This window comes from Cetorhinus maximus, chromosome 2 (genome assembly GCF_964194155.1).
Source record: "Cetorhinus maximus chromosome 2, sCetMax3.hap1.1, whole genome shotgun sequence".
Taxonomy (NCBI): domain Eukaryota; kingdom Metazoa; phylum Chordata; class Chondrichthyes; order Lamniformes; family Cetorhinidae; genus Cetorhinus; species Cetorhinus maximus.
The window spans coordinates 227,655,051-227,668,243 of NC_135880.1; the positions used below are offsets into that span (position 1 = coordinate 227,655,051).

Here is a 13,193-nt window from a genome sequence, read left to right on the forward strand (position 1 = left end):
TGTGTGTGTGTGGTGTGATTCTGTGTGTGTGTGGTGTGATTCTGTGTGTGTGTGTGTGTGCGTGTGTGGTGTGATTCTGTGTGTGTGTGTGTGTGTGCGGTGTGATTCTGTGTGTGTGTGTGTGTGTGGTGTGATTCTGTGTGTGTGTGTGTGTGTGGTGTGATTCTGTGTGTGTGTGTGTCTGTGTGGTGTGATTCTGTGTGTGTGTGTGTGGTGTGATTCTGTGTGTGTGTGTGTGGTGTGATTCTGTGTGTGTGTGTGTCTGTGTGGTGTGATTCTGTGTGTGTGTGTGTGGTGTGATTCTGTGTGTGTGTGTGTGGTGTGATTCTGTGTGTGTGTGTGTGGTGTGATTCTGTGTGTGTGTGTGTGTGTGGTGTGATTCTGTGTGTGTGTGTGTGTGTGTGTGGTGTGATTCTGTGTGTGTGTGTGTGTCTGTGTGGTGTGATTCTGTGTGTGGTGTGATTCTGTGTGTGTGTGTGTCTGTGTGGTGTGATTCTGTGTGTGTGTGTGTGTGGTGTGATTCTGTGTGTGTGTGTGTGTCTGTGTGGTGTGATTCTGTGTGTGTGTGGTGTGATTCTGTGTGTGTGTGTGTGTGGGGGGGGGGTGTGATTCTGTGTCTGTGTGTGGGGTGTGATTCTATGTGTGTGTGTGTGTGTGGTGTGATTCTGTGTGTGTGTGTGTGTGTGGGGTGTGATTCTGTGTGTGTGTGTGTGTGTGTGTGGTGTGATTCTGTGTGTGTGTGTGTGTGTGGTGTGATTCTACGTGTGTATGTGATTGTGTGTGTGTGTGTGATTCTGTGTGTGTGTATGTGTGTGGTGTGATTCTGTGTGTGTGTGTGTGTGTGTGTGTGTGGTGTGATTCTGTGTGTGTGTGTGTGTGTGTGTGTGGTGTGATTCTGTGTGTGGTGTGATTCTGTGTGTGTGTGTGTGTGGTGTGATTCTACGTGTCTGTGTGTGTGTGTGTGTGTGATTCTGTGTCTGTGTGTGTGTGTGTGTGATTCTGTGTTGTTATTTGAGGTGGTGCCACATTGTACATTGATTTTTACATTTGTTCCTGTTCTACATCTGTAGACACAGAAAAAGATTTGCCAAATTTTCTTTTCATGAAGACCCTCCCCTTTAAACAGCCAATCACCTGTAGCCCAGAAAAACCAAACATTGTAAAGAAACAGGGAGAGAGAGAGGGAGTGAAGCCATTGCACAGGATCTGATTGGTTCCATAATCTGACCCCTGGCACAGACTAGCACATCCTAGATGAGCTTCACAATGAAGTATTTTTCCTTCCTGGGACATGCAAGGTGTTATTTTCCTGTAAATGTATTTCACTGATTGGATAACAGTGGCCCCAGCACTGATTATTCTGGAACACCGCTCTCTACCTTGCTCCAGTCTGAATATCTGACACCTACTATATTACCTTTGTCTATTCACAGAATCACACAGTGCAGAAGAGGCCCTTCAGCCCATCGAGTCTGCACCGACACGTGAGAAACACCTGACCTACCTACCTAATCCCATTTACCAGCACTTGGCCCATAGCCTTGTTTCCATTACTTCTTAACTAAACTGACAGAATTCAGTAAAGCATGGTTTCCAATTCCGAATCTATATGGATGAAGTGTTGTGGCTCTGGAAGGGCTTTCTGGAGATGTGGGTGCCCAATGCCCTATCGGCTCTATCCTGAATGGCTCTGGGAAACGATGGAGATAGCCTGGAGGTGCCGATTGGTGAATCAGTTTCAACAAGCAATATCAATCCAAAAACAAAACTCAGTCAGGAGAGTATCTGGGATTCCATGTGGTAGTCTCAGTAAAACATCTCGGACAGTGGTGGTCACAGTGTGAGATACTGAGAATCTGGGTGCAGGGATGTTTAAGCTTCTCAGGCTATTTCTTTAAAGGATAAATGACTATTATCAGGAAATTAGTTTCCAGGCGTCTCAAACTTCCTAAACCTCCAGGCCCTCAAAATTAAAGCAGAGAAGCCTGAGTGAGAACAATCGTTTATCTAACCGTTTCTAATATAGAACAAAGAACAAAGAACAAAGAAAAGTACAGCACAGGAACAGGCCCTTCGGCCCTCCAAACCTGCGCCGACCATATTGCCCGTCAACTAAAACATTTTGCACTTTCGGGGTCCGTATCCCTCTATTCCCATCCTATTCACATATTTGTCAAACTGCCTCTTAAACACCACTATCGTACCTGCTTCCACCACCTCCTCTGGCAGCGAATTCCAGACACTCACTACCCTCTGCGTAAAAAACTTGCCCCGCACATCTCCTCTAAAGTTTTCTCATCTCACCTTAAATCTATGTCCCCTAGTAATTGTCTCTTCCACCCTGGGAAAAAGCTTCTGACTATCTACTCTGTCCATGCCACTCATAATTTTGTAAACTTCTATCATGTCGTCCCTCAATCTCCGTCGCTCTAGTGAGAACAATCCGAGTTTCTCCAACCTCTCCTCAAAGCTAATAACCTCCAGACCAGGCAGCATCCTGGTAAACCTCCTCTGCACCCTCTCCAACGCCTCCATATCCTTCTGGTAATGTGGCGACCAGAATTGCACGCAATATTCCAAGTGTGGCCTAACCAAGGTTCTATACAGCTGCAGCATGACTTCCCAGCTTTTATACTCAATAGCCCTGCCAATGAAGGCAAGCATGACATATGCCTTCCTGACTACCTTATCCACCTGCGTTGCCACTTTCAGTGACCTGTGGACCTGTACACCCAGATCCCTCTGCCCGTCGATGCACTTAAGGGTTCTGCCATTTACTGTATAATTTCTGCCTGTATTAAACCTTCCAAACTGCATTACCTCGCATTTGTCCAGATTAAACTCCATCTTCCATTTCTCCGCCCAAGTCTCCAACCGATCTATATCCCATTGTATCCTTTGACAATCCTCTTCACTATCTGCAACTCCTCCAACCTTAGTGTCGTCTGCAAACTTACTAATTAGCCCAGTTACATTTTCCTCCAAATCATTTATGTATACTACAAACAGCAAAGGTCCCAGCACTGATCCCTGCGGAACACCACTAGTCACAGCTCTCCATTCAGAAAAGCACCCTTCCACTGCTACCCTCTGTCTTCTATGACCAAGCCAATTCTGTATCCATCTTGCCAGCTCACCTCTGATCCCGTGCGACTTTACCTTCTATACCAGTCTGCCATGAGGGACCTTGTCAAAGACCTTACTGAAATCCATGTAGATAACATCCACTGCCCTTCCATCGTCGATCATCTTTGTCACTTCCTCGAAAAACTCGATCAAGTTAGTGAGACACGACCTCCCCTTCACAAAACCATGCTGCCTCTCACTAATACACCCATTTGCTTCCAAATGGTAGTAAATCCTGTCACGAAGAATCTTCTCCAATAATTTCCCCACCACTGACGTAAGGCTCACCGGCCTGTAATTTCCTGGATTATCCCTGCTACCCTTCTTAAACAATGGAACAACATTGGCCATTCTCCAGTCCTCTGGGACCTCACCCATAGTCAGTGAGGATACAAAGATTTCTGTCAAGGCCCCAGCAATCTCCTCCCTTGCCACCCTCAGCACTCTGGGGTAGATCCCATCTGGCCCTGAGGACTTATCCACCTTAATATTCTTCAAGACGCCTAACACCTCTTTTTTGATCTCAACATGATCCAGGCTATCTACACACTTTTCCCTAGACAAATCGACCGCTAAGTCCTTCTCTTTGGTTAATACTGATGAGAAGTACTCATTTAGTATCTCTCCCATTTCTTCTGGCTCCACACACAGCTTCCCACCTCTGTCCCTGAGTGGGCTTACCCTTTCCCTGGCTACCCTCTGGTTTTTTACATATGTATAAAAGGCCTTGGGATTTTCCTTAATCCTGGTTGCCAGTGACTTTTCATGACCCCTTTTAGCCCTCCTGACTCCTTGCTTAAGTGTCTTCCTACTTTATTTATGTTCTCCACAGGCTTCATCTGTTCCCAGCCTTCTAGCCCTTACGAATCCTCCAAAACACTCCACAACCAATCAATGACTTTTGAAATGTGGTCACAGTTGTTGCCAAGGAAACATGACAGCTAATTTGCACACAGTAAGATCCCATAGGTAAGTGCAGAAATCAATGATTAATTAATTTATTGATGGAAAGCAGAATGCTGACCAGGACAGCACACGCTCTCTCTTCCTCACCGACACTATCATAGGATCTACGTTCACCTGCACATCACACAAGGCCATAGTTTAATCTTTCATCCAAAATTCAGCACCTCTGACAGTGCGGCGCTCCCTCAGCACTGACCCTCCGACAGTGCGGCGCTCCCTCAGTACTGACCCTTTGACAGTGCAGCACTCCCTCAGTACTGACCCTCTGACAGTGCAGCACTCCCTCAGTACTGACCCTCTGACAGTGCAGCACTCCCTCAGTACTGACCCTTTGACAGTGCAGCACTCCCTCAATACTGACCCTCTGACAGTGCAACACTCCCTCAGCACTGACCCTCTGACAGTGCAGCACTCCCTCAGCACTGACCCTCTGACAGTGCAGCACTCCCTCAGTACTGACCCTCTGACAGTGCGGCACTCCCTCAGCACTGACCCTCTGACAGTGCGGCACTCCCTCAGTACTGACCCTCCAACAGTGCGGCACTCCCTCAGTAATGACCCTTTGACAGTGCGGCACTCCCTCAGTACTGACCCTCTGACAGTGCGGCGCTCCTTCAGTACTGACCCTCTGACAGCGCAGCACTCCCTCAGTACTGACCCTCCGACAGTGCAGCGCTCCCTCAGTACTGACCCTCTGACAGTGCAGCACTCCCTCAGTACTGACCCTCTGACAGTGCAGCACTCCCTCAGTACTGACCCTCTGACAGTGCGGCACTCCCTCAGTACTGACCCTCTGACAGTGCGGCGCTCCTTCAGTACTGACCCTCTGACAGCGCAGCACTCCCTCAGTACTGACCCTCCGACAGTGCAGCGCTCCCTCAGTACTGACCCTCTGACAGTGCAGCACTCCCTCAGTAACTCAATTAATGGTTCATGCTAGAGAGAAGACGAACATTCCAAATCTGATCAGTTTCACCAGAGACCCCAGAGACTAGCTGCCTCTGATTATTTGAATGAAAGGTTGTCAATGACAGCGTCAGCATCACTGGGGAGGTGGTGACTCAGTGGTATACAGTTGGGAGGGAGTTGCCCTGGGAGTCCTCAACATCGACTCTGGACCCCATGAAGTCTCATGGCATCAGGTCAAACATGGGCAAGGAAACCTCCTGCTGATTACCACGTACCGCCCACCCTCAGCTGATGAATCAGTGCTCCTCCATGTTGAACACCACTTGGAGGAAGCACTGAGGGCGGCAAGGGCATAGAATGTACTCTGGGTGGGGACTTCAATGTCCATCACCAAGAGTGGCTCGGTAACACCACTACTGACCGAGCTGGCCGAGTCCTAAAGGACATAGCTGCTAGACTGGGTTTGCAGCAGGTGGTGAGGGAACCAACAAGAGGGAAATACATACTTGACCTCATCCTCACCAACCTGCCTGCTGCAGATGCATCTGTCCATGACAGTATTGGTAGGAGTGACCACCACACAGTCATTGTGGAGACAAAGTCCCGCCTTCACATTGAGGATACCCTCCATCGTGTTGTGTGACACTATCACTGTGTTAAATGGGATAGATTTCAAACAGATCTAGCAACTCAGGACTGGGCATCCATGAGGTGCTGTGGGCCATCAGCAGCAGCAGAATTGTACTCAAAAACAATTTGTAACCTCATGGCCCGGCATATCCCCCACTCTACCATTACCATCAAGCCTGGGAATCAACCCTGGTTCAATGAAGAGTGCAGGAGGGCATGCCAGGAACAGCACCAGACATACCTAAAAATGAGGTGTCAACCTGGTGAAACTATAACACAGGACTGCTTGCATGTCAAACAGCAGACGAAACAGGAGATAGACAGGGCTAAGCAATCCCACAACCAACAGATCAGATCTAAGCTCTGGAGTCCTGCCACATCCAGTCGTGAATGGTGGTGGACAATTAAATAACTCACTGGAGGAGGAGGCTGCACAAATATCCCCATCCTCAATGATGGAGGAGCCCAGCACATCAGTGCAAAAGATAAGGCTGAAGCATTTACAACAATCTTCAGCCAGAAATGCTGAGTGGATGATCCATCTCGGCCTCCTCCGGAGGTCCCCAGCATCACAGATGCCAGTCTTCAGCCAATTCGATTCACTCCACGTGATATCAAGAAACGGCTGAAGGCACTGGATACTGCAAAGGCTATGGGCCCTGACAATATTCTAGCTATAGTACTAAAGACTTGTGCTCCAGAACTTCCCGCGCCTCTAGCCAAGCTGTTCCAGCACAGCTACAACACTGGCATCTACCCAGCTATGTAGAAAATTGCCCAGGTATGTCCTGTACACAAAAAGCAGGAGAAATCCAACCCGGTTAATTATTGCCCCATCAGTCTACTCTCGATCATCAGAAAAGTAATGGAAGGGGTCACCAACAGTGCCATCAAGCGGCACTTGCTTAGCAATAATCTGCTCCCTGATGCCCAGTTTGGGTTCTGCCAGGGCCACTCAGTTCCTGACCTCATTACAGCCTTGGTCCAAACATGGACAAAAGAACTGAACTCCCGAGGTGAGGTGAGAGTGACTGCCCTTGACATCAAGGTAGCATTTGACCGAGTGTGGCATCAAGGAGCCCTAGCAAAACTGGAGTCAATGGGAATCAGGGGGAAAACTCTCCACTGCTTGGAGTCATACCTAGCACAAAGGAAGATGGCTGTGGTTGTTGGAGGTCAATCATCTCAGCTCCAGGACATCACTGCAGGAGTTCCTCAGGGTACTGTCCTAGATCCAACCATCTTCAGCTGCTTCATCAATGACCTTCCTTCCATCATAAGGTCAGAAGTGGGGATATTCGCTGATGATTGCACAATGTTCAGCACCATTCGCGACTCGTCAGATACTGAAGCAGTCCATGTCCAAATGCAGCAAGACCTGGACAACATCGAGGCTTGGCTGACAAGTGGCAAGTAACATTCGTGCCACACAAGTGTCAGGCAATGACCATCTCCAACAAGAGAGAATCCAACCATCGCCCCTTGACGTTCAATGGCATTACCATCATTGAATCCCCCATTATCCACATTCTGGGGGTTAACATTGACCAGAAACTGAACTGGACTAGCCATATAAATACTGTGACTACAAGAGCAGGTCAGAGGCTGGGAATTCTGTAGCGAGTAACTCACCTCCTGACTCCCCAAAGCCTGTCCACCATCTACAAGGCACAAGTCAGGAGTGTGATGGAATACTCCCCACTTGCCTGGATGAGTGCAGCTCCCACAACACTCAAGAAGCTTCACACCATCCAGGACTAAGCAGCCCCGCTTGATTGGCACCCCATCCACAAACATTCACTCCCTCCACCACCGACGCACAGTAGCAGCAGTGTATGCCATCTACAAGATGCAGGAATTCACCAAGGCTCCTTAGACAGCACCTTCCAAACCCACGACGACGCCCATCTAGAAGAATAAGGGCAGCAGACACATGGGAACACCACCACCTGGAAGTTCCCCTCCAAGCCACACCCCATCCTGACTTGGAAATATATCGCCGTTCCTTCACTGTCGCTGGGTCAAAATCCTGGAACTCCCTTCCTAACAGCACTGTGGGTATACCTACACCACAGGGACTGCAGCGGTTCAAGAAGGCAGCTCACCACCACCTTCTCAAGGGCAATTAGGGGTGGGCAATAAATGCTGGCCCAGCCAGCGACACCCATATGCTATGAATGAATTTAAAAAAATGAACCACTCAATCGATTTTGATGAAACTCCTCAGTTATTAATCGTACACAGCTCAACCATTTTAACAAATGCCCTGGAATTTTTTTTAGCAGTTGATCAATGACAAAGGATTTGATCAATTTCAGTTGCATCCATCTTGCTGATTCCAATGGATGAAATAAAATGAGAAAAACTCTCTTGCAACCACAGGGGATAATTATAAATACGGCTCACTCCAATATACACATGCTGCCCAGTAATACCAATCACTCTCAGGGGAAGCAGATAGAAAACACTCTCACTCATGGAGGCCACCAGAGAGTGAATCATTTGGGCTCATCCTGGGAGTATTTGAGGAAGTGCACCTATACTGTTGGAACACTGGAATTCCATTTTCTTCATTTGACTCTAGTTACCAGCATTCTCCAAATTGTTGCCAGAACAGGAGGCGATGGAAACTACCGAGATTTGCCAGACATACTCTCCCCTCTGATATTGGCAATGCTGCCTCCACTAATACCTACAAGTCTGGCAGAGCCCACAGAGGGCACTCAGCACATTTTCCACTCTCTTCACTGACAATCAATGTTAGTGCATTAACACTCAATGCACATGACAACTTCTGTATCAGAACATCATGGGTTCAGGTTCCACACCGGAGACCAGAGTAAAAAGTCGAGTCTCACAATCCCAGTGCAGTACTGAGGGAGTGCTGAACTGTCGGAGGGTCAGTACTGAGGGAGTGCTGCACTGTCGGAGGGTCAGTACTGAGGGAGTGTTGCACTGTCAGAGGGTCAGTACTGAGGGAGTGCTGCACTGTCAGAGCGTCAGTACTGAGGGAGTGCTGCACTGTCGGAGGGTCAGTACTGAGGGAGCGCTGCACTGTCGGAGGTTCAGTACTGAGGGAGTGCCGCACTGTCGGAGGGTCAGTACTGAGGGAGTGCCGCACTGTCGGAGGGTCAGTACTGAGGGAGTGCAGCACTGTCAAAGGGTCAGTGCTGAGGGAATGCTGGACTGTCGGAGGGTCAGTACTGAGGGAGTGCTGCACTGTCGGAGGGTCACTGCTGAGGGAGAGCTGCACTGTCGGACCGTCAGTACTGAGGGAGTACTGCACTGTCAGAGGGTCAGTACTGAGGGAGTACTGCACTGTCAGAGGGTCAGTACTGAGGCTGTGCTGCACTGTCAGAGGGTCAGTACTGAGGGAGTACTGCACTGTCAGAGGGTCAGTACTGAGGGAGTGCTGCACTGTCGGAGAGTCAGTACTGAGGGAGTGCTGCACTTTCGGAGGGTCAGTACTGAGGGAGTGCTGCACTGTCGGAGAGTCAGTACTGAGGGAGTGCTGCACTGTCGGAGGGTCAGTACTGAGGGAGTGCTGCACAGTCGGAGAGTCAGTACTGAGGGAGTGCTGCACTGTTGGAGGGTCAGTACTGAGGGAGTGCTGCACTGTCGGAGAGTCAGTACTGAGGGAGTGCTGCACTGTCGGAGGGTCAGTACTGAGGGAGTGCTGCACTGTCGGAATGTTGTCTTTCAGCTTAAGTTCTCAGGTGGACATAAATAACCTGAATTACATGTTGCAAAGAGCAGGGAGGTTTCTGGGTATTCTGGCCAATAAGCATCTCTCAAACAGCATCACTAAAACATATGGTCATTATCTCATTGCTGTTTGAGGGATCTTGTTCTGCTCAAATTGGCTGCCGTGTTTCTTATGTTACACCTGTGACTCCACTTCAAAAAGTGCGCTATTGGCTGTAAAATAATTTGGGATGTTCTGTGGTTGTAAAAGGTGCTAAAAATGAAATCATTCTTTGTGTTAATAATTAAATATCACAATTTCAGTAAAAAGCTATTTAACTCCCCATTTGCCTGGATGAGTGCAGCTCCCGCAACACTCAAGAAGCTTAACACCATCCAGGACACAGCAGCCGCTTGATTGGCACCCCATCCACAAACATTCACTCCCTCCACCACTGACGCCCAGTAGCAGCAGTGTGTACCATCTACAAGATGCACTGCAGGAATTCACCAAGGCTCCTTCGACAGCACCTTCCAAACCCCAGACCTCTACCATCTAGAAGGACAAGGGCAGCAGATAGTTGGGAACACCACCACCTGGAAGTTCCCCTCCAAGTCACTCACCATCCTGACTTGGAAATATATCACCGTTCCTTCACTGTCGCTGGGTTAAAATCCTGGCACTCCCTCCCTAACAGCACTGTGGGTGTACCTACACCACAGGGACTGCAACGGCTCAAGAAGGCAGCTCACCACCACCTTCTCATGGGCAATTAGAGATGGGCAATAAATACTGGCCCAGCCAGTGAAGCCCACATCCCAGGAAAAGAATAAAAACTGAAACTGAGACATGATGTTTGATAATGAAATAGGCTTAGATGTTGGCAAGTGACAAAATGAAGAGTGGTGGATGTATGGGCTGTTATGATTGGAATTTGCCCTCTCAGTGGAGTTGGAAGCTGACTTGTGGGAACACCTCTCTGCTCACAGTGACAGAGTTGTTGGAAGTTTCACATTTTCTCAGGGTCAGGGAAAGTCCATTAACACCGCTCGAACAGGCCTGCTCCTTATCAACTGATAAGGTTCCCTCATATAAAGAGAGGGTCTGTGGGACTGGAACATTGAGCTGCAGGAAGGGCGGAGGAGAGACAGGTGAGAGAAACACTGAGCTGTAATCCTCAGCGCTACAGCTGAGGGAACAAACAGTGTTTACGCATAATTTTTATTCATTCATTGGATGTGAGCATCATTGGCAACACCAACATTTATTGCCCATCCCTACTTGAGAAGGTTGTGGTGCCCCAGGACCCAGTGTTTATTCACCAGCAATTTAGCAAGGATATTTCCAGTCCATGGTTCAGAAAACATAATAATTAAAGGAGCACTGAGTTTATGAAAATGTTGGTGAAATTCCTTTGTGGGGAGTGGGAGCTGCATGTTTGGATCCAATGGGATTGTGTACAGTGGGAGTGATTGGGAAGGAGTTTGGATCCAATGGGATTGTGTACAATGGGAGTGATTGGGAAGGAGTTTGGATCCAATGGGATTGTGTACAGTGGGAGTGATTGGGAAGGAGTTTGGATCCAATGGGATTGTGTACAATGGGAGTGATTGGGAAGGAGTTTGGATCCAATGGGATTGTGTACAATGGGAGTGATTGGGAAGGAGTTTGGATCTATTAGTATTGCATACAATGGGAGTGATTGGGAAGGAGTTTGTATCCAATGGGATTGTGTACAATGGGAGTGATTGAGAAGGAGTTTGGATCCAATGGGATTGTGTACAATGGGAGTGATTGGGAAGGAGTTTGGATCTATTAGTATTGCATACAATGGGAGTGATTGGGAAGGAGTTTGGATCCAATGGGATTGTGTACAATGGGAGCGATTGGGAAGGAGTTTGGATCCAATGGGATTGTGCCCAATGGAAGTGATTGGGAAGGAGTTTGGATCTTTTGGGATTGTATACAATGGGATTTATTGAGAAGGAGTTTGGATCTATTGGGATAGTATACAATGGGAGTTATTGAGAAGGAGTTTGGATCTATTGGGATTGTATACAATGGGAGTTATTGAGAAGGAGTTCGGATCTATTGGGATTGTATACAATGGGAGTTATTGAGGTGGTGTTTGGATCGATTGGGATTGTATACAATGGGAACGATTGGGAAGGAGTTTGAATCCATTGGGATTGTATACAATGGGAGTGATTGGGAAGGTGTTTGGATCCAATGGGATTGTGTACAGTGGGAGTGATTGGGAAGGAGTTTGGATCCAATGGGATTGTGTACAATGGGAGTGATTGGGAAGGAGTTTGGATCTATTTGGATTGTGCACAATGGGAGTGATTGAGAAGGGATTTGGATCCATTGCGATTATTTTCAATGGGAGTGATTGGGAAGGAGTTTGGATCCATTGGGATTGTATACAATGGAAGTGATTGGGAAGCAGTTTGGATCTATTGGGATTGTATACAATGGGAGCGATTGGGAAGGAGTTTGGATCCAATGGGATTGTGCCCAATGGAAGTGATTGGGAAGGAGTTTGGATCTTTTGGGATGGTATACAATGGGATTTATTGAGAAGGAGTTTGGATCTATTGGGATAGTATACAATGGGAGTTATTGAGAAGGAGTTTGGATCTATTGGGATTGTATACAATGGGAGTTATTGAGAAGGTGTTTGGATCGATTGGGATTGTATACAATGGGAACGATTGGGAAGGAGTTTGGATCCAATGGGATTGTGCCCAATGGAAGTGATTGGGAAGGAGTTTGGATCTATTGGGATTGTATACAATGGGAGTTATTGAAAAGGAGTTCGGATCTATTGGGATTGTGTACAACGGGAGTGATTGGGAAGGAGTTTGGATCCAATGGGATTGTGTACAATGGGAGTGATTGGGAAGGAGTTTGGATCTATTAGGATTGTGTACAGTGGGAGTGATTGGGAAGGAGTTTGGATCCAATGGGATTGTGTACAATGGGAGTGATTGGGAAGGAGTTTGGATCCAATGGGATTGTGTACAATGGGAGTGATTGGGAAGCAGTTTGGATCCAATGGGATTGTGCACAATGTGAGTGATTGAGAAGGAGTTTGGATCCATTGGGATTCATTTCAATGGGAGTGATTGGGAAGGAGTTTGGATCCAATAGGATTGTGCACAATGGGAGTGATTGAGAAGGGGTTTGGATCCATTGCGATTATGTTCAATGGGAGTGATTGGGAAGGAGTTTGAATCCATTGGGATTGTATACAATGGAAGTGATTGGGAAGGAGTTTGGATCTATTGGGATTGTGCCGAATAGATGTGATTGGGAAGGAGTTTGGATCTATTGGGATTGTATACAATGGGAGTTATTGAGAAGGAGTTTGGATCTATTGGGATTGTATACAATGGGAGCGATTGGAAGGAGTTTGGATCCAATGGGATTGTGCCCAATGGAAGTGATTGGGAAGGAGTTTGGGTCTATTGGGATTGTATACAATGGGAGTTATTGAGAAGGAGTTTGGATCTATTGGGATTGTGTACAACGGGAGTGATTGGGAAGGAGTTTGGATCCAATGGGATTGTGTACAATGGGAGTGATTGGGAAGGAGTTTGGATCCAATGGGATTGTGTACAGTGGGAGTGATTGGGAAGGAGTTTGGATCCAATGGGATTGTGTACAATGGGAGTGATTGGGAAGGAGTTTGGATCCAATGGGATTGTGTACAATGGGAGTGATTGGGAAGGAGTTTGGATCTATTTGGATTGTGCACAATGGGAGTGATTGAGAAGGGATTTGGATCCATTGCGATTATTTTCAATGGGAGTGATTGGGAAGGAGTTTGGATCCATTGGGATTGTATACAATGGAAGTGATTGGGAAGCAGTTT

The 13,193-nt window shown here is 47.5% G+C and overlaps 2 protein-coding genes and 1 long non-coding RNA gene across 4 annotated transcripts in view; all 3 read left to right on the forward strand.

Moving 5' to 3' along the window:
* LOC144671578 (uncharacterized) overlaps positions 1–1,607 on the forward strand; it is a 66,867-nt gene extending 65,260 nt beyond the window's left edge. Inside the window, exon 15 of the mRNA XM_078533538.1 lies at positions 1,434–1,607. The gene's annotated coding sequence lies outside the window, so the exon portion shown is untranslated. The remainder of the gene's footprint in view (positions 1–1,433) is intronic.
* Positions 1–13,193, forward strand: part of LOC144671623 (uncharacterized) — a 1,108,978-nt gene that overhangs the window by 983,415 nt on the left and 112,370 nt on the right. The gene's annotated exons all lie outside the window — the stretch shown is intronic.
* Positions 1–13,193, forward strand: part of LOC144671592 (uncharacterized) — a 30,293-nt gene that overhangs the window by 9,884 nt on the left and 7,216 nt on the right. Inside the window, exon 1 of one of the 2 annotated variants that reach the window (XM_078533596.1) lies at positions 7,868–8,728. The exons of the other annotated variant lie outside the window; for it this stretch is intronic. The gene's annotated coding sequence lies outside the window, so the exon portion shown is untranslated. Of the gene's footprint in view, positions 1–7,867; positions 8,729–13,193 lie in introns of those variants that run through there. 2 annotated transcript variants of the gene reach the window in all.